The sequence below is a fragment of the Pholis gunnellus genome, assembly GCF_910591455.1.
Source record: "Pholis gunnellus genome assembly, chromosome: 7".
NCBI classification, from domain to species: domain Eukaryota; kingdom Metazoa; phylum Chordata; class Actinopteri; order Perciformes; family Pholidae; genus Pholis; species Pholis gunnellus.
This window is the reverse complement of record NC_136533.1, coordinates 6,124,881-6,147,047: the sequence shown is the minus strand read 5'-3', so window position 1 is coordinate 6,147,047 and position 22,167 is coordinate 6,124,881.

Sequence of the window (22,167 nt, the reverse complement as noted above, 5' to 3'; positions counted from 1 at the left end):
AAAATGTCTACTAGTCCCATCAGCCATCATCAAGAGTTGGGACCTCTCATTAAACACCTGTTTGGACTATATTAGGCGGCTTCTGCATCAGACTGGCAAGAGCTCTTGCCCACAATGAATCACCCCATCATGGATACATTATAAAGACAAGGAGGGCTTGGCCGGGTTGTTAGAGCTGATGTCTTTGTAATAAGGCCATCCCTGAGCTTAGTGTGGTGTACCCAATAGGGCTTATTTATCTCAATAATCCTCTCCTTTCAATGTAGAATAGGCTTGATAAGACTGTCACATCTTTGATAATAATGTCATTGACATAATATAATACTGTCTATAGAGTCTTTTTCCCTGTTGGATGACAGAATATTGAGGGACAAATTGAGGTGCAAAAGGATTGCACAGCTTTTACAGCCACTATACCTGTTTAAATAGAATAAATTGTGTAATTGCGCTGCCATGCAAAGTTCGTCTCTGTGCTATTTTTTGCATATTTAATCATTTAATTTGGTGCAAAATGTGCCCATTTCTGTGCAAAATTAGCCTCATTATCATAAAAGCAGGTAAAAACTTTATATTACACCCATGTCTATAAAGCATTATAAATAGTGAAATTACACAAAGAGTATTGATACTGGCAGACTGGGATATTAATTCAAAATATGTTTTCTCTCATGTCATGTTTACATACTGCCTGCATGTTGTGTTCTTGGCTCTTGAGCAACATTTATACTTCAACACATGGTAAATTGCCATCAAATGCGAAATAAAGGCAAATTGCACTCAGCTGACAAAACTTCATGGGTGCTGTAATATCATTGGCGCTATATCTTTTGTGAATCGGCCCTTTAGACGGGGCATGTGATGCTCAAATCTATGCAAATGCTATCAATGTCAGTGATCAATTACACAGCAATATGTTCAGATCTTACTTCACAAGAACTTTCAAAAGTTGAAATGTAAGTCTAAGTAAGAATTTGAATCATTCATTTATTAAAAAATATCTGCAGCTAATCAACCAACTTGCATACAATCAATCCCCTTAAATTCAAAAACCATTAACATAATACTAGCATCAACAAACTGCACTGATTCCAACTTAAAATCACCCTTCCCATGTGGGGCTTGCCGGGTTGTGTACAGTATGGAGTCATTACGGAAGCAATGAATGTGTCGTGTAAACAGGCACGAGCCGGTAATTGCAAGTAATTCCCAAAAGTTTCTGTGTGCTTTTATTTTCAGCATCAGTGCATTATTTCCTAATTATCTTGCTGTGCACTTATTGGAGTATTTGGACAGACATTTGTCTCCAGGCTGCAGCATTGCAGTCGGTGTTTTCTCTCCGTGTGCGCGCTGTACCTGCAGGCAAGGCCTCGCTGGAGATCTGGCAGTGAGCGAGCGCATATGTGGTGAGTCATCCCCGCGCTCTGGCTCAGGTGACACTCCGATGCACGTGCTCGAGCACATGGGTGGTTACACTTGACTACAGGGGATAAGGTGGACTCAGTGATCTTTAATCATGTAGTCAGTGTCGTGCCCCCCAAGTATGCAGGCTTCACTTCCTTTAAGTTCAGAACCAACAGTGTGAAATAGTTAAGTGTGGAAGGTACTTCTGTTTCACTCAAGATATTTCCATTTAGTGACACTTCATTGTATTCCGGAGGAAAATATACTCTTTGTTTCTCCACTACATTCATCTGGCAGATGTAGTGTGACGCTTTGCAGCATAAGGTTTTAGGGGCAGCACGGTGGCTCAGTGGTTAGTGCTGTCGCTTCGCATCAAGAAAGACCTGCGGCCTTCCTCTGTGGAGTTTGTATGTTCTCCTCGTGTCTTGAGTATCCTCCGGCCGCTCCGTCGTCCTCGCCCAGTTCAACAACATGCAGGTTATTTGTCCCGGAAACTCTAAATAGCCCGTAGGCGTGGATGTGAATGTGTTTTGGCTGTTTATATGTGTTTGCCCCGTGACAGACTGGCAGCCTGTCCAACGTGTACCCTGCCTCTCGCCCACTGCATGCTAGGATATATGCTCTAGCCCTTTGGCAGCTGTGGACAACATAGAATGGTTATAGAGAGTGGATGGTTGCATGAAACACATATTTATTTAGCTGATGCTTTTATCCAAAGCAACATACAAAAAGTAAACCAGAAATTATAAAATAAAAGTACATTCAATTCATCAAATATGCTCATCGGCTTCCAATGCTACCTTTTAGAAACATTAAAGATGAAGGAAGAGTTATTATTATGGATGGCGAACTCGTAAAGCATGATGCATTGTTAAAGTAGGCGGCAACATATGGAGTTTTTAAGCCAGGTGCAACAGAGCTGTGACAGGTTAAAGCTATGATTACAAATGACGTGATTATCTCCTGCTTATATATGGTGCAGATAAAAGGCTGCAACAACCGCTGTGCAATTATAATGCAACTAAGAAAGCATTCTTTACACCTGGTGCTTACACGGTTGACACTTGGCTACATTTTTTTTTACTGCTTCTCTCCAATTCCACTTCTCGTTTGCAAGTCGTGTTGTTTTTTCTTTTAGCATGTTCTAATAGAATAAGCACAAAACAGTAAACAGCTTTACGATGCAAGGTACTTTTTTCTGTAATATGACGCATTCAAATGTTTATTACCACTCTGAAAGCATTTGCACTGTCTCTGTTAATTCCTCCTTCATTTGTAACTGATTTCGATTACAAGAGACAGAGCCTGCCGGCCACACCGAAGCAAAATAAACCATCAATGCGGAGGCCTAATAAGTTTAAATCACTCTAAAAACTATTTTGTTTTCTTGCTTTCCTCTGAGTTGGACTGCTCTAATCAATAGGCCACCGCTGTTTGATGTCTAGGTCTTTGGCAGGCACTGCCGAGAGTCAACATGAATAAAGTTATTTCAAAAATAGCGTTGGCAGAATCTTCGCCTCTTGAAAAAGCACAGGGCCAAAATCAAAGTCCTCATTTAAAAAGCTGAATTATATTGTTCTGTGAGCGCGTGGAGGGCCTCATGCGGGGTCATGTGCTGTAGCTGCTCACAGCCAAAAAAAAAGGATGAGTGTTAGAAAGCAAGACATACACACAGGATGAAAGTACAGCATCATGTTCTATATTAAGAAGGCAACGCGATGACACCATATCTCATACCTCTGTTGTTTTAATAGAAACATGGAGCTGAGGGAACGTCACTGGAGCCTACATGATTCAGGAAGCTTTTTATTACACTTTTAGAAATAGCCAAACAAACATGGAACACTGTGACGGGGCCGACACGTTTGTTAACGCTTTCCATGACGCCCATTTCTATTATAATGCATTATAATGTGCTTATAGCACTGTATGATTATGGCTATAACCACACAGGAATATTCCTAATGCTAATAACACATGACGATGAACACATAGGAGTTAATCATGTTTTAATGACTGAAAGGTCAGATATCACAATATTTCGTAATTGCAATTCACTTACTGAGATTTTGGCGAGGATCATATAGTGGATTATAATTCCCATACTTGAAATACATTTAATTATTATTATAATGCAATATAGCTACTGTTAAAATGTATTATAATGTAATTATATATTACTCTCACTTAAGTGGTCATTGTTTGCATTATGTAAAGTAAAGAAATATTTAAAAACAGTTTGTGTTGTTCTTGCAAAGATTCAGTGATATTTTTTCCACTTTAAGCAATTAATGGCCTCTTAGAGTAACTCTTAATATCATCATGCATTATATCATCTATTATAATGCAGTATAAACAGATTATAATGTATCACAACTAGTCATTGAGTGACCAGCAATTATGAAGTATTATAATACTTGACCTTATAAATCATTATAAAATGCTTCATAATACACTAGTAGTTATAAATCATTATGAATATATTTGAGTGCAGACATATAATTATAGATGGGCTATTAGCAGATTATAAAGCATTTTAAGTAGGTTCATCATGCATTATAGACATGAACATTATAGAAAGTGTAACTACACTTCATTTATTTGTTATTTTTTTCCTTACAATTACACTCATGTATAAGTCCTGTAACATCATGAGCGTCACAACATGGAACACCTTATTAAACTAAACACCAAGACTCAGAGTCTTTAAATAGAGTGCAGTTTGTCTGTCAGGTCCATTAACCCATCAACGTTCTTTTAAAGGATTTACTATTGACTAAAAACTGTAAATCCTGCTGTTGCCCACTCCTACCCTATTGCTACTTGCGTCACACTGTAAGCACCTATACCACTCTACGCATGTTATGTTGAGCAATGCCGCAGCAGCCTGCGTCAGTACAAATGTGTCTTTCTCACACATGCACGTAAACGTGACACATGCGAATGCTATAGTGGTGCAGGTTGGGGTGGGGGCAAATCACGGTGCATCCCATTATCTATCTTGTTTTTAATTCAGGGCATTAGCATTTCATTACCATTAATGTTGCGCTGGCAACGTTGACTGCTATGATGGAAAGGAAGGGTTTGCTTCCCAGAGTCTGGGTATGATTTATTATGGCATGTTGGTTTGCATCATGAGATGTTTTATGGAAATGGTCCCCGATTTAAGCAGTCATCATTTTTTATTTGTATGTCTTGGGTTCAGCAGTATGCATGTTGTAGATGTGCTGGGAATCACAAAAAAAAAGAGCTTTTTTATCGTCAGTTTCTAATCAAGGATGGCACTTGTGTGTATGTATTTGAACATCATTACAGGAGTACAATTAAAAATACATGTTATGTTTGTCATGTGTAGTCCTTGTAATGTTGCATACATTCATATTAAAACTTCCAATGGATGCTTCAGTTCTCTATGGTGCAGCTGGTTGCAAATATCTGCTTTCCTATAAAAACTGTTTTTCACTAATGCCTTTGTTTTCATGATTAATTTGTCACCATAACAAACTGATCTGTGAAGTGGAATTAATACATGGGTGTATGGCCAAAAAAGGCCCATAACTACAAGTTACGCAATTTTCTAAACGTCCGATCGAAGCTTTGTCTTGGACTGATTCGTCAGTTACGTTATTTGTTTACATGGCTTCTTCGCCAATGGTCTGACCACAACCTTTTTTTTTAAATTCAGCATATCTTATCAACAACTACCACACCGCTCTCACTCCCAATGCGTCAAGTAACGCATCTTGGTCAGAGCTCCTCGGCGTCTGACACAGAACAACATTAGCGTGTGTATGCAACACACCCATCCGTGGCTTTACGGGGGAAGGTCATTTAATTCAAAGGGCGAGAGGGAGGGGAGGTTGATGCGTCAAACAAACACAGGACTTTCGTCGCTCTTTTCATTTTTTGTTGACTAACTTCCTGTGAAGACGGAAGCTTATTTTGAAGCGTATATATTGACGTAGTTTGAAGTTTACTGCCACTGACCAAGCTGCGTTATTTGACACATTGGTGTGAGAATGTGTTGCAACTACGGGCCAGATTGCCATTACTTGTTTTTTTGGGATGTACAGGGTTCCCAGAAGATAAATCCTAATGCTTATTTAATTTCGTCCATTTTCAGATGTCAGATAAGCTTTTCTGGCAACCATGGCTGTCACCTAGGAATTACAATCATACGTCTGTGGTTAGAAATGGGCAACTAAAACACTTTGATTAAGGTAAGGTAATTGTGGTTGTTGATAATGTCAGTCACTGTGGTCACTGTGGCCTCTTTCTGTTTTAAATCGAGTCCACTTTATTTCCCTAACCTTAATTAACAAAGTGTTGCAAGTGCCTAAACATAAATAAACATGAGAAGAAGAGGAAGAATTCTGCACAAGTGGAATTTGTATTGCAAGATCGGATATTTTTGAAAACATTTCTCAATATGTTTAGAGCTTATGTTTAGACATAAATTGGGCGGCATTATGTATCCTTCAAAACTGTTGCATATAGGTTACATATATACACAATCAATAGGAGACGGGATTGCTTCTGGAACTATCCTCCAGAAAAAAGGTCAACTTTTATTTAGATTAAAGCAAAGAAACCATTTTGTTTCCCCAGAGCCCTCCTTCGTGCTAAACTTTACATGTACCTCTTTTAACAACTCGTCGGTATGTGGTTTGTTCTGTCCAACACTTTCATGTTCAGTGTGTAAATACAATTGCAAATTACTTAGTATTTGTGGTATTTGGACTGTGTGATTCAAGTTTTGAGGGTTCCAGATCACTGCCGCTACTTTGTTGTTGTCAAAAGGCAGAAATATCAAAGTTTTTTAAAATGGTTGTTACAATAGGGGCTTCATTATCAGGCATCTCATTCTACATCTCTCTTACAGCTCTTTAAGCTGTATGAAGTCTTTAACTACTGAGAGTTAAGTGTTTTGTTCAAGTGCATCTAGACCTGAGTGGTTGAGGGAAGGGAGAATGTTACTTATTTGCTTTCCACAACTATTAGATTAACTGGCATGACATCCATGTCCCCCTCAGGATTAGTTACACTAACTTTGGTGATCTCTTTTCCATTTAATCTCCCACCATTAGTTCTCAATTTAAATGTACCACAATCTTGCCTTAGTCTACTTTGTTTACTGCTAATTAGCAAACGTTAGAATGCTAAGGCTGCATTCACACCAAATCAGGCGCTGCGGCGATTCACGCAGAGTTGTATGGTGATGTCGCTTCTTAATTGCCCATTTAAAAGCAACTGCATGACTTGATCAAACCGGTAACCTCATTGAAATGATTAGGTGAATGGCTTTTTCGCTACACCGCTGAATTTGGTGTGAATGCAGCCCAAGACAGTGAAGTAAGATGGTGAACATGGTAAACATTATACCTGCTAAACAGGCGCTTGTCATTTTGAGCATGTTGGCATGCTGAAGTTAGCATTCAACTCCATACCCCTCTGTAAGTACAGCCTCACAGAGCCTCTAGAATTGCTCTAGTCTTTCAACCTTTTTAATTCTGGGCGTAGGACAACCCGGACTCCGACAATTTCTTTTAATTGGTCCAGTGTTTGGGGAGAACGCTGCAGACTATAAACAGGCTGCACGAACAGCCAGGATCAAACGAAAAGTAAAGAAAGAGGTTTAATTCCTCTGTAGGATCCTTTCCATAATGTTGTCAGACACTTAAAATAATAATCTTAGCCCGTCAGTGGCTAAAACAAGCATGAACGTAACGTTACAGTGACGCTGCACAATTGCCCTTGCATCTACAGCCTACTCCCTTCATTAATGTTGGACCATATTCAAAAGTTTTCCCCATTAGTTATTTAGACATATAAACATAAGGAAATAGGGTCCAGGTTAAACACTATCAGAGTTACCATTTTACAGTAAAGGTTTTTGACAAAAACAAGTGTAAAGAACTTCTGATTCTGTCTTTCTTTTTTATTTTTAGAAGCACATGATAGAACACACCCTCTTGTACCAGTCATGCATATTGAAACAGCATATGTGTGGACTTGTGCACATACACATATTGATGTTTTCCCCTCATCAATAATGACTCGTGAGACAAAGGTGTGAGAAAGTGGTCTTCGATAAAAAAGTGCATCTTGGTCATTTCAAGCTGAGCACGTTAGACCTGGCCTGTTGCTATGACTACTGTCGGGATGAATCCTTGTCGTGGATCAGAGCTCGGTGGAATCATCCACAGACAGACAGGCAGGTTGAACTCTAATTTCCCCTAGCATGTTCGACAAGACTGAATGCAAAAATAACACCAACCCAATGGTCCATATGGCTGGTTCTGGGAGGACCAGCTGCTCAGGGCTTTCAAGGCCATAATCTTTATTTCACACTCGCAGTGAGCCATTTTAATTTCTGATGAGGGGGCCGGTGGTGTTGGGGCAAAAGGAGGACAGTGATTTGGAAGAAGTGAACCACCTGTGTGCATCTACACACTGAAAAAAAATAAAATACACCATTTTAATCATACTGTACAAAAATCTAACAAAACGCATTGCTGAACATATTTCTTATATTTTACTCCTAGTTCAAATGTTTGTACTTGAACAATTCTTTATCGGACCCACACAACAACAAAGCCTTTCCTCCATGTAGTTACCCATGCAATAGGAAACACATTTTGCGTATACTAAAGCTCTCTCCGGGCTGCATTAGTAATACCACGAGAGGCTGGTAATTTGATTTTGCCTGTGCAAATTGGATATTTCAGTCACTCATCCAGGCAGTAAAATAATTTAGAGGGAACCTTGGCAATTCAAGCACAGGGCCATGTGTTGTGTATCACACAACATCCTCCAGAGCAACACCAGAAACATTTTTCTTTCTTTAACTGGCTCAATATAAGAATAATGTTAGCATAGCTATCACTGGTAACATGGCCCTTGTAATTTATATACTATACCAAGTCAACAATTGTGTGGAAGCAGTTGTCATTCCAGAATGGGATTAAAATGGCCCCACATGGTCCAAATTAACTAAAAAATGTCCAGCTGAGTTGATAATCCAGTTGGAAATTTGACCTGCGTAGCCAAAGAAAGTCTGAACTTTGTTCCGTATTAGATCAAACTGTGAGCAAAATTGATTTTGCTCACAGTTTCAGACCCACTTTAGGATTAGCGGTCTCCAGCAGACAAACCAACACACGCTGGGCCAGTCCAACTTGAAACTAGTCTTTTTAGAAGGCTGTCCTAAGGTAAAGCTCGTACTCCATATTACATCTCTCTTAGTGGCAGACCCTGCACAGCCAGGGAGGATGAATTATGCTGAGACAGTGAAAGGAGCATCTAATCTTCTGCTTGTAAGGCCTCGGTAGAATTCAGGATTATGCCGAGTCTGCATTGCTGATTACCGCAAAAGATGTAGCCACTTGTAGTCCCTGAATGATCTCACTGAATTATTAACCGTACTAGCAGCTTCACTTTAGGGATTGCAATGTCGGTCAATTGGTCGGTCAACCACTTTGATCAAGACTGAAATATCTTTACAACCATGCGTTGGATTGCCATGAACATTTGTATTGACATTTATATTCCCCAGAGGATGCATCCTACTAAGTAATGATCCCCTGATCTTTCCTCTAGCACCACCAAGAGGTTGCCATTTTTGACTTGGATGGATTGCCATGCAAATTGGAGCAGATATTCGTGGTTTCCAGAGAAGTTTGGTGATCTCTGACCTTTCCTATTATGCTACCAGCAGGTCAAATGTGATCTACCTCAACAAATATCTGCAAAACGAATGAAATTCAACATAGTTCTGATTTAAGATACAAGCTTAATTAAAGCATAGCGTAAATACAGCCTAACGGAGCCACTAGCATGGATTTAAACTCTTAGTTTGGATGATTCTAGGTAAGTGAGCCTAAATGATCTCATTGACCGTTTGGTGGGGTTTAGGAAATAGACGCAGATGACGATGTAATGATCAAAACCTATTAATGATTAGTACAGTCTCACTGGGTTGCAAAGTTGCGGTTTTAATGATTAGGTCCATGATAAAGTTTGCAAATATAAAAACTAGAAATGTCAGATTCTCTGAACACAACATTTTTTTAACATATTCATTCAAGATCACGAGGTGAAACCCTTTTATCTGTTTCAATAAATGTCACAAATATGAAGGTAGTGCTGACATTATTGTCTAGTTAATGGATTAGTCAATCAACAGAAGAGTATACAACCATTTTCAGAATTGACAAATTAGTTAGTCAAGTTACAAACACATTTGCTTGTTCTAGCTTTTCAAATATGTGAATTTCACTGTAAATAAGATCATTTAGGTTATTTTACGTTTCAGACGAAAAGATTCATTGATTAGTTTAAAGAAAGATTCAAAGGTTAGTCGCCAGTGACCATTAATGACCAAATTATATATTTCCAACAATAGGCACCCTAAATCTTTAAGACCAGAACATTTGGTAGCAGAAATCAGCACTCATGATTCAGTACAGTGTGGCTATTAAGAAGCAGATTGTAGTTAAAGTGCTCCCATTATGTCCTTATCAAACTGGTTGACATTATTGGAATGTCAACCTTTCAGAATAATGGGATAAAATGCTATTCTATTAGATGAAACAAACACCAGAGACATCACAACTCACGATTAGCAGGATCAAAGGACAACTCATGTGGTAATCTCAATGTTTCATCATTATTTAAACTGCAGAACCACCTTATGCAAATGTTAAATTCAAATGTATGAAAAGCAAATTGCTGCCTTTAACAGTGCAATTAATCAAACTGGTGCTGGTGGTCTCCGGGGACCTTTCTTATGCGCAGTGGGAGGCATCTATAGGACAGTGCTCTGTGGATTAAGTGAGTCGTTGATTTATCACCATCGACCTTCACATCCATTTGGATTTACAAGCCTTTGATGTTGAAATATGAATGACCCCGCAGCACTGTGAATGGCACCTTTCAGCCTGCAGATGTAATGAGTGAAGGCATGCAGAGTTGGTTGGCGTATTTGATTGAAAACATCACATCGCATTAGTCAGCGAGAAAACACATGCAATATGTATGGATTGTGTTTTCCTTATTGCATTGCTTGTAGTCCGGCCAGCACACTCACTTGCTTCTTGTCCCTGTCCATGCAGTAGATGCTAATAACACCATTACAGAGTGTGCAGATCTGCCTATCCATCCTGAACCCATATCCCCCTCCTACTAATGGACTGTCATAAGAAAACACACAAAGAGCCGATCGCATCTTTTATTACTGGCAGCTTTTTGCTCTTCGGTGGGAAATGTTGTTTTGCTGTCAACCCATCCCTCTTCCCCGGGCTTATATTTGTGGAGACAGCTCCCAATTAAACACAGCAGCCAATGACACATATCAAAATAATGCATGCCAAGAACTGGCTGAAATTGAGAAAGTTGCAGCTAAATCTTTCAACTCAGCTCGTGATGTGGACGGATCGAGGCAAGGGTAGCTCGGCACACGGAAAAGACAAAGCTGTATATTTACACATGCACGGATGAATCACTCCGATAGATGTACATCGTATTCTATATATACGTAGCAGCTATTTGTTCTCCATGGAGAGATTTAATGAATTTCTATAAAACAAACTATGTGGATGCATTGATTAACAACATAGCTGCCTTTCATAAAAATGAAATTCATTCATGCTGGGTTTTCCGGGGATATCTCACTTGGGGCTGGTCAATGAAGCTTAAACATTTTTCATATTTCTTTTTTTCATCCGCATAAAAACATAAGCCCTCGAGCCCCACTACTTCAGGAGTAAATATATCTTAATGTATAAATCAGAGCACCACCATGGAGCTTTGAAAAAGCATTTACTGTAACTGTTAGAACGATTTGAACACAAAGGTATGAAAAACTATCAACTGTAAAAGAATGGACGAGGAACTAATTTGTAAAATGTCCTAATATGATATTTAATCAATTTTGTTTAATCAAGAGCTGATTCTTAATTCAGGAGGTCTAATTGGAACAGAGACTGCGGTAGCTGAAGCAGAAAAAAACATGATTATGTTGGACAAACTTCCAGACCCAGGGCCATATCCAAATACCAAAGTGAAATATTGCATTAGTTGTTTGCAAAACAAACAGAAATGTATGAGGACACACACGCTGGTAATTGTGAAAGTGAACCTTTAGCGAAAGAAAAAAAATGAAATTTGACCTCTGCATTTAGCCCGTCTTTAGCTATTAGGAGCAGTGGGCAGCTGTAAAAAGCCTGGGGAACAACTTGTGGTTCACTGTCTCGCTGAAGGACACGCGGACAGAAGGAGCTGGGATCAAACCACCAACCATGTGATTAAAGGACGACCAGCTCGAGCCACTGAGCCACAGCCTCTTGAGGCAGACCAAAAAGAAGCAAGATATGTCCAAAGACTTACATGAATCTCCATAAACAAATTCATATGCTGAATCTGAAGGCACCAGCGTTGTGGTTTTGGTTTGTAGTATTGACCAATTATGTTCGGCAAGGCTTTGGTTGAATGTAGGTAAATGGTCAGTGTCGAGAGCTAAAGAGGCATAAACACATTGGCCGAAATGCGATCTCTGAAGCCACCGGCTATTGTCTGACAATGATTCAGCCTTTTATTAGTTTAAAACATACACCCTATATAAGAAGACTGTATATAAATTACAAAGTCATTGTGATATCACACATTGGTTTGTGGCCTGCCGTCTTGAAGCCTAGAGTTCGGCATTTTGGCGTAGCCATCTTTTTCTTTTTTAACCAGAAATGACACAAGAGGGTGGAGCTTAGTACAACCGAATGCTGAATAATACATTTTAAGGTGCCCAAAATGTTATAATTCACTTTCATGAACTGAAATCACGCTGTGAAAGGGTTAAAGTTCGAACACGACAACTCCCAGCACGTTGTGGGGAATCTGAATCAGAAGGATACCGCGCCCTAAAGCACAATCTGCCTTATTGTCTATTTTACTCTAAATGGGACTATATTTTGCAAAATAAACATCATGCTGTATTAAAGAAGACTTGAAACTAGTGATTGAGACCATAAACTCGTTTAAAATGTTAACTGAGGTAATAAATCAATTGAGAAGTAGGGTCATTCCGGCATTAAATTCCATATAATCAGACTTCTTTTTGCAAACAGAGGAGTCGCCCCCTGGCTATTACAAAGAATACAAGTTTAAGGCAGCTCTGCATTGGCTTCACTTTTCAGAAGCGAAGGGTTGCCGCCTGGTTTAACAATAGTTTGTAAACTGGCTACTTGTGCGGCAATTCGGTCGTACACATTGTCTCTGAAATCCAACTCTTACATCTCAAGTTACTAATTGGACTGTGAACCATAAGCAGCGCATGGAAAAGGAAGTCTTGGCCCGGATATTTGCTGGCTACATCGGAACAACAGAAATATAGCCCCTTGACCCCAGAGGCTTATCCGTCGTCTGACCGATAGACGATGGGTTCCGAGATTGGTTGTTCAGTAACTTAGCCTCTGGTAACACGCAATCAAAAAACAGCACTTCACTTTGAACACTATGGCCAAAGCCTCGACAAACATACATTGCTGGGTTGCCCACTGCGAAAGGTATCACGTGGCATTCAAATTCTGTTCTCTCTCAGATGCACTGCAAATCCCTCCATCTAGCAGCATTACTCAGGTTTATGCAAGCTCATAATGCTGCTCAATTGCCTGCGCATAGTTAAGGTGCTTAAGTGTAGGTCCAGTAATCTACCACTCAGGAAAACATGACAAGACAAAATCTGAATTAATCCTAATTTTAACTTTGCTTTGCTGGCCTGAATACAAGTTAGTTTCCTTACAGAATAAAACAGATTACACTCTTGCTGAGAGAAAACAGTCGGAGGCTATATGCGAATAATTCAGCTGATATTTGAGTTTGAATAATGCATTTCATAATCAAATGTGGAACACAAACACTGGTGGGACATATTGTATATATTATTATGATGGATGTAATTTGCTCCTAGCATTCCCAAAGTTTATCAAGTGCGGTGCATTCACTGACATGACGACCTGCAGTGCTACAGAGCTGCTTTTTCCAGTCTTTCCACTTTGATTTATGCGGTTTTCTGTGATTCGATGTACTGTAAAGGCTTTGTTTTGATTGCAGAAAATATGGACACATGCATTTACCTTTAAGCTACAGAAATTATGTATTATGCTTATGAACTTGGTTTTCCTACTCCAAAGTAGTTTCCATCTTGCCTCAAAACATATATTTTATATGCAGCAGAACTATACAAACAGATTTTTCAATTATTAAACGGATCCTAAATAATCCTGTTTGGGTCAAAAGAGGACGCATATGAAATTGTAATTGGTAGATGCAATTTGTCTCCCGAGACTTGTTTGTTCCGTTCATACTTTGACAATATATGAGTCCAGACGTCACCATGTGAAACTTTTAATATATGGTCCCTTTTTTAAGGAGCGATAAAATAGTTTACTTTATAAACTGGGTTTTATTGCACTGTTGTACTGATGTGTTTACGTTATTCTGAGCTAATGAGCCACATTTATTTTTGCATTCATTTTAAATTAGTTGTTTATTTCTCTGAAATGAATTCAATATTTCTGTTCCCTGTTTATTATAATGTATTGTTGTGCTCTATATGCAGATCATATTAACTCTGCAATTACGCACCATTTGGTGGAGTTAATTATTCCATGTGACTCGTATGAAACAAGAAAAGAAGGAAGAAAGAGTCACAGGATTTCTGAGTGGAAGCCTTGGGAGTTTGTATTTCTGTTAAGATGAGGAGGTAAATGACCACATGGACTATATAGGGGTACTCTAAATGAATATAATGTCTGTGGTCTGCTTGATTCCCTAATCATGATCTTATAATATTGCTCATTGCGCATTATAATATTGTACCCAGCAGCTTGTATTCCCACCGAGTAGTCTCAAGTCAGATATCTTTGAATCTACACCATCCTGGTGACGTGTTTTCCCTCTGATAAAGAAAAAAAAAAGGCTATGATGGTAATCTACCTGTATTCAGCTGCTGGAGAGTCATCCATCATCCTTCATGAAACCTATCTAGTGATATTGGATTCGAATGTGCATGCTGGCAATTCAGTATCTTGTTCAAAAGCCTACAACTACCCATGCTTCCTTGTTCCTATATCATCCACTGTGAGTGATTTAAACAGGTACAATTCATAGAATTAAACTAATTATACCTTTTTTTTATTTCCACAAAGGAGACTACGTGTACTGTCTCCTATTTGTAAGGACTTTAGAATTATATTGCACAATAACCTGCTTTCCCAAGTTGAACTTATTTTTAGTAATCCAAATATAGATGGTCTCTGGAGATGAAATTAAATATCTTGAGCAAAATAACATTAATATTTAACTTTACAATCACAGCTTTTGTAAATCATACCATGTTGCCACTCCTGTCAGTAATGTGATTGAGCAAGTGACTGTTTTGATGAAAAACCACTTTGACTGCAGTCAGAGAAGAGCCTCTTCTCATCCCATCTAATCCTTTATTTATTCCAAACAAACCGCTCTTTCTTGGTCGCGCTCATTTTGTGGTATGTCCATCCATGTTAAAGTAATTTATGGGAAAATGTTTACAGATCATCTCTTTAAGTGTGTTGGCAATGTTTCAACAAGCCATTTGTAAGAATGCTCAGTTTGTTGCAGCCTGTTAAACTGACAGATGTTGGCTGTGTTTGTTGTGTACCTGTTAGTCCGGTTATCTGACAGGAAGCTGTTGTCCTTCCCAGCATTAACGACACCACTGATGCGAGTGTCTTTTTACCTGAATCATATGATGAGGGCACCTTAATGTTTATTGTTTGACACATGGAAGGGGGTGTTTAAAAGGATTATATTTTGCATTAGATTGCTAAATATGACTGAGCCTTATCAGAGTTTATACACTCAGAACATAATCAGACACACATTAAATGTAGAGTATGGTAGCATTAAGATAATCTGTTACTTTCACATTAAAGCACTCATGTACTTTATGGAAAATGGAGATGCTATAGACTTAAATAGCCCTCACGTATACCTTTTAAGAACTGCATCCGGTTTGTCTGGTACAGCAACAGATTTTTTCTTGATGTAATAGATCCAGAACAACTACCAAATATACCTTATCTTAAGACTTTTTCTCAATTAATGATAATGAACTGAAACATAATTTAAATATTGGTTCTTCAAGTTTTTGTTTTGGATTTTATTGTCACGTGACTGTTGGTCTAAGCTGAGTCTACCATTTGCTCCCCCATTGCGCAGAATTTCATTTTTTTTGCAGAATCTAATCAATGCAAACAGTCTATTTTGGGCCAAATTTTAAATGGGACATATTGAATAAAGTGATTTTGAAAGGATGACAGGCTATTGAATCCCGTCGGCTGGTTTCGGGCTTCAGACAGAGCGTGAATAAAGGTATATTCAGACAGACAGTAAGAGAACAATAATGTGTTTTTTGAACATTAAATCATGTAAACAAGTTATAGTAGAAACGTGCAATAAAAGTATAAACCTGAAAATGAGCATGATATGTCCCCTTTAAAGTTTCATATTTAAAGCATATGTCTTGTTAAATTCTATATTTTGGTCATTATCAACACATTTTATGAGAAGACCAAAGCACAAGCTCATTCCTCTGTGCCTTAGAGGTATATGTTTGACCCAAAAAACATCAGTGAGCTTCACATTACATTACATACTGGGTGACATGTTCATTTATTGCAATGGACATGGGCACTGTTGTCTATTTTAAGCCAATCTCACATTCACTGTCCGGTTGCTGCTGCAAATTTGAAATGCATTGAAAGTGAATCAATCCGGAGCTGAAAATGACACCTAAAAGAAATGCACTATTTACTGCACTTCAAAATAGTGGAATAAGTATTTTAGCTCCTTCTACAGTCAGTCAAGTTGCTTATGACCTTCATGTTCTAAGCCCTTAAGTCATTCATTCCTTTTGACATCTGTGTGTAATGTTGAAGTTTTTAAAATGTGCTCCTGGTACACTTTTAAATCGTATAAATATCCATGAGCGTTTCAGGGTTTGGCCAGTGTCAATCTTAGCTGTTGTGACACACACCTCAATATACCAAGAGGGATGTATTAACAATACAGCCCTCTAATACACGGTTAGTGTCAGTCACTATTCAACTCAGTTGCAAACATTTCAAGTTCTTACTTTTGAATATTGCCAGTTTGACTGAGCGGTAAACATAATGCATATACATCAAGATGACAGGCCTCCTGCTTTTTGGGGCCAGTTTCATTAAGACTTCAGCCTCACGAGTCTATTGACGTGTCCAATGTAAAGAAGCTGTAATCGGTTCATTACTGTAGAGACGCATGCAAAACAATCTAACATGGTTCGATGCATTGAAGAACACAGGAGACGGACCAAAACTAATTTTCTTTTTTTTTTTTACTTTTGGATTTAGGAAAGCGATATGATATTACATTTGCAACAACAGTATTGTAATAGGACACAGATAAAGCAATAATATGTTTTTCAAATTCAAGCACAAACACTTTCAGATATATTTGAATTCTATTGTTTAACCCTCCTGTTATGTTGCGAGTCAATTCTGATTGCATATGCCGGTGTGTTCTTCATCTCGTTTTCATTCGGGGCGTCAACTACAAACTCTCTGTCACCTCCCTCGGCATCTGATACAGACACTTAAGGTTGCTTTTTGCGTTGGTATCAGATGCCGAAGGGGGTGAAAAAGAATTTTCCTAGGGGATGAGATAAAATGCTCCAGGAGTATAATCGCGTAGAACGTAAAACACATACACACGGTGGGTGGGTCAAACAAACTCAGGGCTCTCAACTAGGAGACTGGAACATGAACACCGGAGTGTATTTATGTACATGTTTTAAGCCCAACCAAAAAGTTTTTCCGAACTAAGTGGTTTTGTTTGAATTCATAACGTTAACCACGTGTTTACGATGGCTACCCAGTGTGTTAGAAAGTGACGCCAATGGGTCAGACAAAGCACCACTATGTGAAGAGTTGGAGTGAGAATGTGTTGACTATGACAGTTTTGCTCAAATTAGATTTGAAAAAATCCCAATAAATAGCTTTGCTTAAGGTATCTCAATATATAGCAACATGTGGAATCGTAACCCTTGACATCCCTCTTTACAGTAGTTCCATTCAAACGTTGTTGAACATATTGTAGATATTAGAACAGATAAAGGCTCAGTTTACATAGTTTAATCTTTATATTACATTGAGACGCAAACGTATCCTCAGCATTACTCAGACTCATACATTTTGTGATAAGTCTTTTATAATCAAGTCTTTGGAGCCATGGCACCACTATACTGTGGTGTTTTACTGTTACACAGTACACACAAGGATCATTTGGCAGTCAAAAATCACTGACTGTTGTGACTGTGGGACGAGGGCCTTTCCCTCGAATCAATACATTGGAAAAATGTTCCTGTAAAACGCTTGGATTTAGCACAAAGATGATTCTCAGGAGTAAAGTTCAGGTACAAATTTGAAGGACAATATGAGGATGTTAGCAGTAATGGTTTCTTACAGAGACTGAACACTGAAGGGTCCAATGAACAGCTGGAGAAAAGCTCCCCTTTTTTCAACCTCTGCTAACATTATTCATGTTCATCTTTATCTTTATCTTGAGAGCAACAAAATAAATGCTCTTGAAGGAGCGGCATTAAAAAGCTGTCAAATGAGCATCTTAATATTATTGTAACAGCAGCTCATAAAGTTAAGACTCGTAATAGTTCTAGGTCGGGCTTTTAACATTCAAATTAGTATTGTATCTTCATAATGTGTCTCATTCCCCCCGTATTCTTGCAACTGAGGCATTTCATCGATGCACATCTTCAGACCTACTTACACATTTAAAAGCAGAATAAGCTTCAGTTCCTGGATCTCTGTATTACAATAAGCTCTGCAAGATTTAGAGTTCTGGGAACCTGACAATGTTGCTGTGAGCCTAAAGTCACCATGTAGAAAATACATGAGGGCAAAAGATAAGTTTTGAGTAAAAAAAAAGAAAAGAATATAACCACAAAAATGTTATTTGAACAAACTAGGTGACATTCTTTAACATACCCCCACAGGCACAGCGGCTTGTAATACTTTATTGAGGAAAAAAAGGTGACATTAATTATGAGTAAAGCATTTTTTTGTTATTAGAATACATTTGCTGAAATCTTCCATTTTGCTGTGCCAGAGTGATATATACCGTGTGTGTATATATATATATATATATATATATCATTTTTTAACAATGAACAATGTGTGTTTTCGTTTTTTTTCCTCGGGGCAAATACGCCCCCCGAGAGAGACACATTCTGCTGTCGAGAGATAACTTATTTTCACACCAGAAAACTTGTTCCTAAAAGGCATGCACTAAACATAAAAGCAAGCACAATAGCCCACCGTCGCCCTCCGAGACAGAAGACCAAAGAAGTTCTTCTCATTGTGAATGATTTTCAATATTTGGTCAAATGTTCTGGCAGTAAAAGTGATACAACTACAGAGGCTCTCTCAACAGCAAAACGTTTTCATTTTTTCGATAGTACTTGCTAACCCTTAAAGATCGTCTGTGTTTGCGGAGGTTATTTATTTTGGTTGCCCCTCTTATTGTTCTGAAAACAGTGGGAATTATCACATTTTTCCATCTCTGAGGTAAAGAAACGTACAGCTGTCAGCATAGTGTGCACGTTTACCTTGAGCTTTACAGAAAATGATATTAAATATAAAATGCTTTGTGAAGAAATGTAAAGAAAAAAAACATTTCCAAACATTTCCCAACTCAGTTATAGCAAAATTGTTTCATTTGGTCTTTTTGGCTTCATAGGTAAACAACCATGGTAGGCAGCACATTCTCCCTACTGACTACAATAGTCCTGCTGCTAGTGTGCCTGACATGTAATGGATTATAAAAAAGACAAGGCTGGATATAATCCTCGCCCACTCACCAGCGGCATGTGTGATTTTTAAATCTCAGGAAAATAAAATATTAATTAAGATTGCCATTCCATTAGCTGAGTGAGAGCAGGTTCTAACTAAATGCAATCCAAGCAAATGAAGCAACTGTACAGTGGGAATTAAACCAGGAAGCCCACCTCGCCTTAGCACTCGTAACAACAGGTCTAATGTGACCCTGAAGTACTTCACTGCATAAATGTATTCCCCTTCTTCCTGTGCTTGTTCCCAAACCAATTGGAACATTTCCTTTTCTTTCTGTCTACTCCCAAACCGTTTATCCCTGTCGCCGGGTACTTACAAACCTTTTAACCAATCTGTTGATATTGCCATTTTATTCCATCCAACAAACAAAAAAACGGTTACCTGTTGCTGCCTCAGCCTGCCAGTTGGAGTTCAGCACTTTAATTCCATCGCTCAGACCTGAGGCGAAAGGCGGCTCTTTAGCTTACCGACACAAGCAAACATAGAACGGGAACAGCAGCAGCCCTGCAATCCTGAGAGGGAGGTGTTTAATGCGTGTCATTAAAGATACATGGAGTGGACACAATGACAGGAACATAGACCAATATATTGTAGGAAAACCTTTGATCACCTCTCTAAAAGGCGTTTAATTTATATTTATTTATATACAGTATGTATGACATTAAATTATAATACGGTATTTACTTTATTTTGTCTAGCCCCTGTATTTATTCTAACCACAGGAGTTAAAGTAAAATGCCCCGAAAGACCAGCTTGTTCTACAACTTAAATAGTTCTACTGAACATTATCAACTACTTTTCATATATTTTAGCGTTTGCTCTTTCCTGGTAAATGAACCATACCCTCAGCTACTGTAGATCTTTTCCTAATGTATGTGGAATTACTCATTCAGAAACAAATTTTGAAATTCAATATACACGACTAGTTCTCTCAACAGGGTTTGAATAAATCTATTCCTCACATGTGCGAGCAAGTGAATCATCATGTCTTCCTTTTTTTTTAATGCAGCACAAATCCAGGAAGTCAAATTGAAATATCATTTGGCACACTGAGCGATTCTGCTCCCTCTGTCCCTGCTCCTGCAGCACAAAGTGCAGTCCCACCGTGAGCTTGGTGTATAGCCACAGGCTAGTCAGCTGTTGGCCTCTTTTTTCCTTTTTTTTAATGGCCTACTTTCAAACCAGGATGGAGGTCTTAGGAACCTGGGGATAAACTCCCACATCTGTGCTCAGTCTCTTACAACGTATGTCTTGCATTGTGGAGCTGCAGCTGTAGATTGCATTGTGCTTTCTGCAGGTATCTCACGTCTGATGATGATACTGACTGCGCTGGAAAGGAGCCAGATAGATTTAACCCTGAGCCAGTGACAAGTCTACTGCAGATTTCATGCCAGCGTTATGCGAGGCTCCAATTAGGTACCTCTGCCTTTAAATGAAATTTTGAATGTGAATTTATCCATCCAATATATCATAGTTCTTACCATGGAGCTATGATTGTGTACATAGGAGATGCATATCTCGGTCCATCCACAGTTTTTTTACTACTATCATCTCTGCCAAGACATTATGTATTTGGTTGTGCATGTGCATGTGTGAGTGTGCATCTCTGTGTCTGTCCACAGCTAAAAGCATACTAATGGACCCATCAGCCTATCATTGTTTGTGCTCTTTTATGATTGTATGCTCAATGACCGCAGCACACACACACACTTAAATACGCATCTGCGCGAATATATTGGCAATCGATGGTGGATGGTTGGAGACTTTTAATATATCAGCCAATCCTACTGGGCAGCAGAGTCCTGCTTTATGTTTCGCAAACAGAGCTCACATCTAACAGGGCTAATACAGTTTACAGAACTGCCGTTTAGCTGCACAGAGCCAATATAGACAGCTGCACAGATTAAAATGAGAACATATCTGTTGTGTGCAACCTGATCTCACAGAAATACATGAAATGACCATGACTTCTTAACATTAACAACTTCTTAAGAGTTTACTCCTTACATGCCACCACCACGTAATGTCTTGCTGTGGTCATTTCACATATTTCTGTGAATTCATGTTGGTTGCGTGAGGTGTGCGAGTGAAACACGCATCTAATATGCTTGCGGTTGGGGGGAGTTGCATTGTGGTTTGTATTAATTTATTTGAACATTACAGCAGTGTTCGTTCGTCTCTAGTTACTATTGTGATTATCATTTTATATATATACAAAGTATATGGACAACAAATGCCCTTGACTTCCAAAAGAATAATATGAATCCCTTTATCTTTAAAGTTTAAAGAAGGCAAAACCTCTGTCAGCATGTCAGCCATAGAGGATTAGTAATAGAGGATGAAACACGTGCTCTTAGATTCACTTGAGTCACGCAGGCCAGTGCCGATCACCCTGCAGTACCGCCCCCTCTTCAGCGCCCTGGTAACAAAATGCAAATATACAACCCGTACACTTTCTTTGTAGTCCGAACTTAAAATGCCATTCGTGTGTTTCTCCTTGGTGTATATTTTATATTTTAAATGCTCACCTAAAAGAAGAAATTCAAATTGTATTACTTTTCTGGATTCATGAATATTGATGAGTTTGTGGATGGACAAACAAATTATATTTTAACCGGCACATCATTTTTGAACACGAGGGTGCCCTGGTGGCCTAATCGTAAATGTTATACACGTGCCATATAACTGGAAGGTCCCCCGTCAATTCTGGCTGAGGACCTTTGTTGGATGTCATACTCCTGACTTCTTCTCCCTATGTGTTTGTTTGTAAAATATCAGGTGTCCAGTACAGGTGAAAATGCCATCAGTACGATGATTCAACCCATGG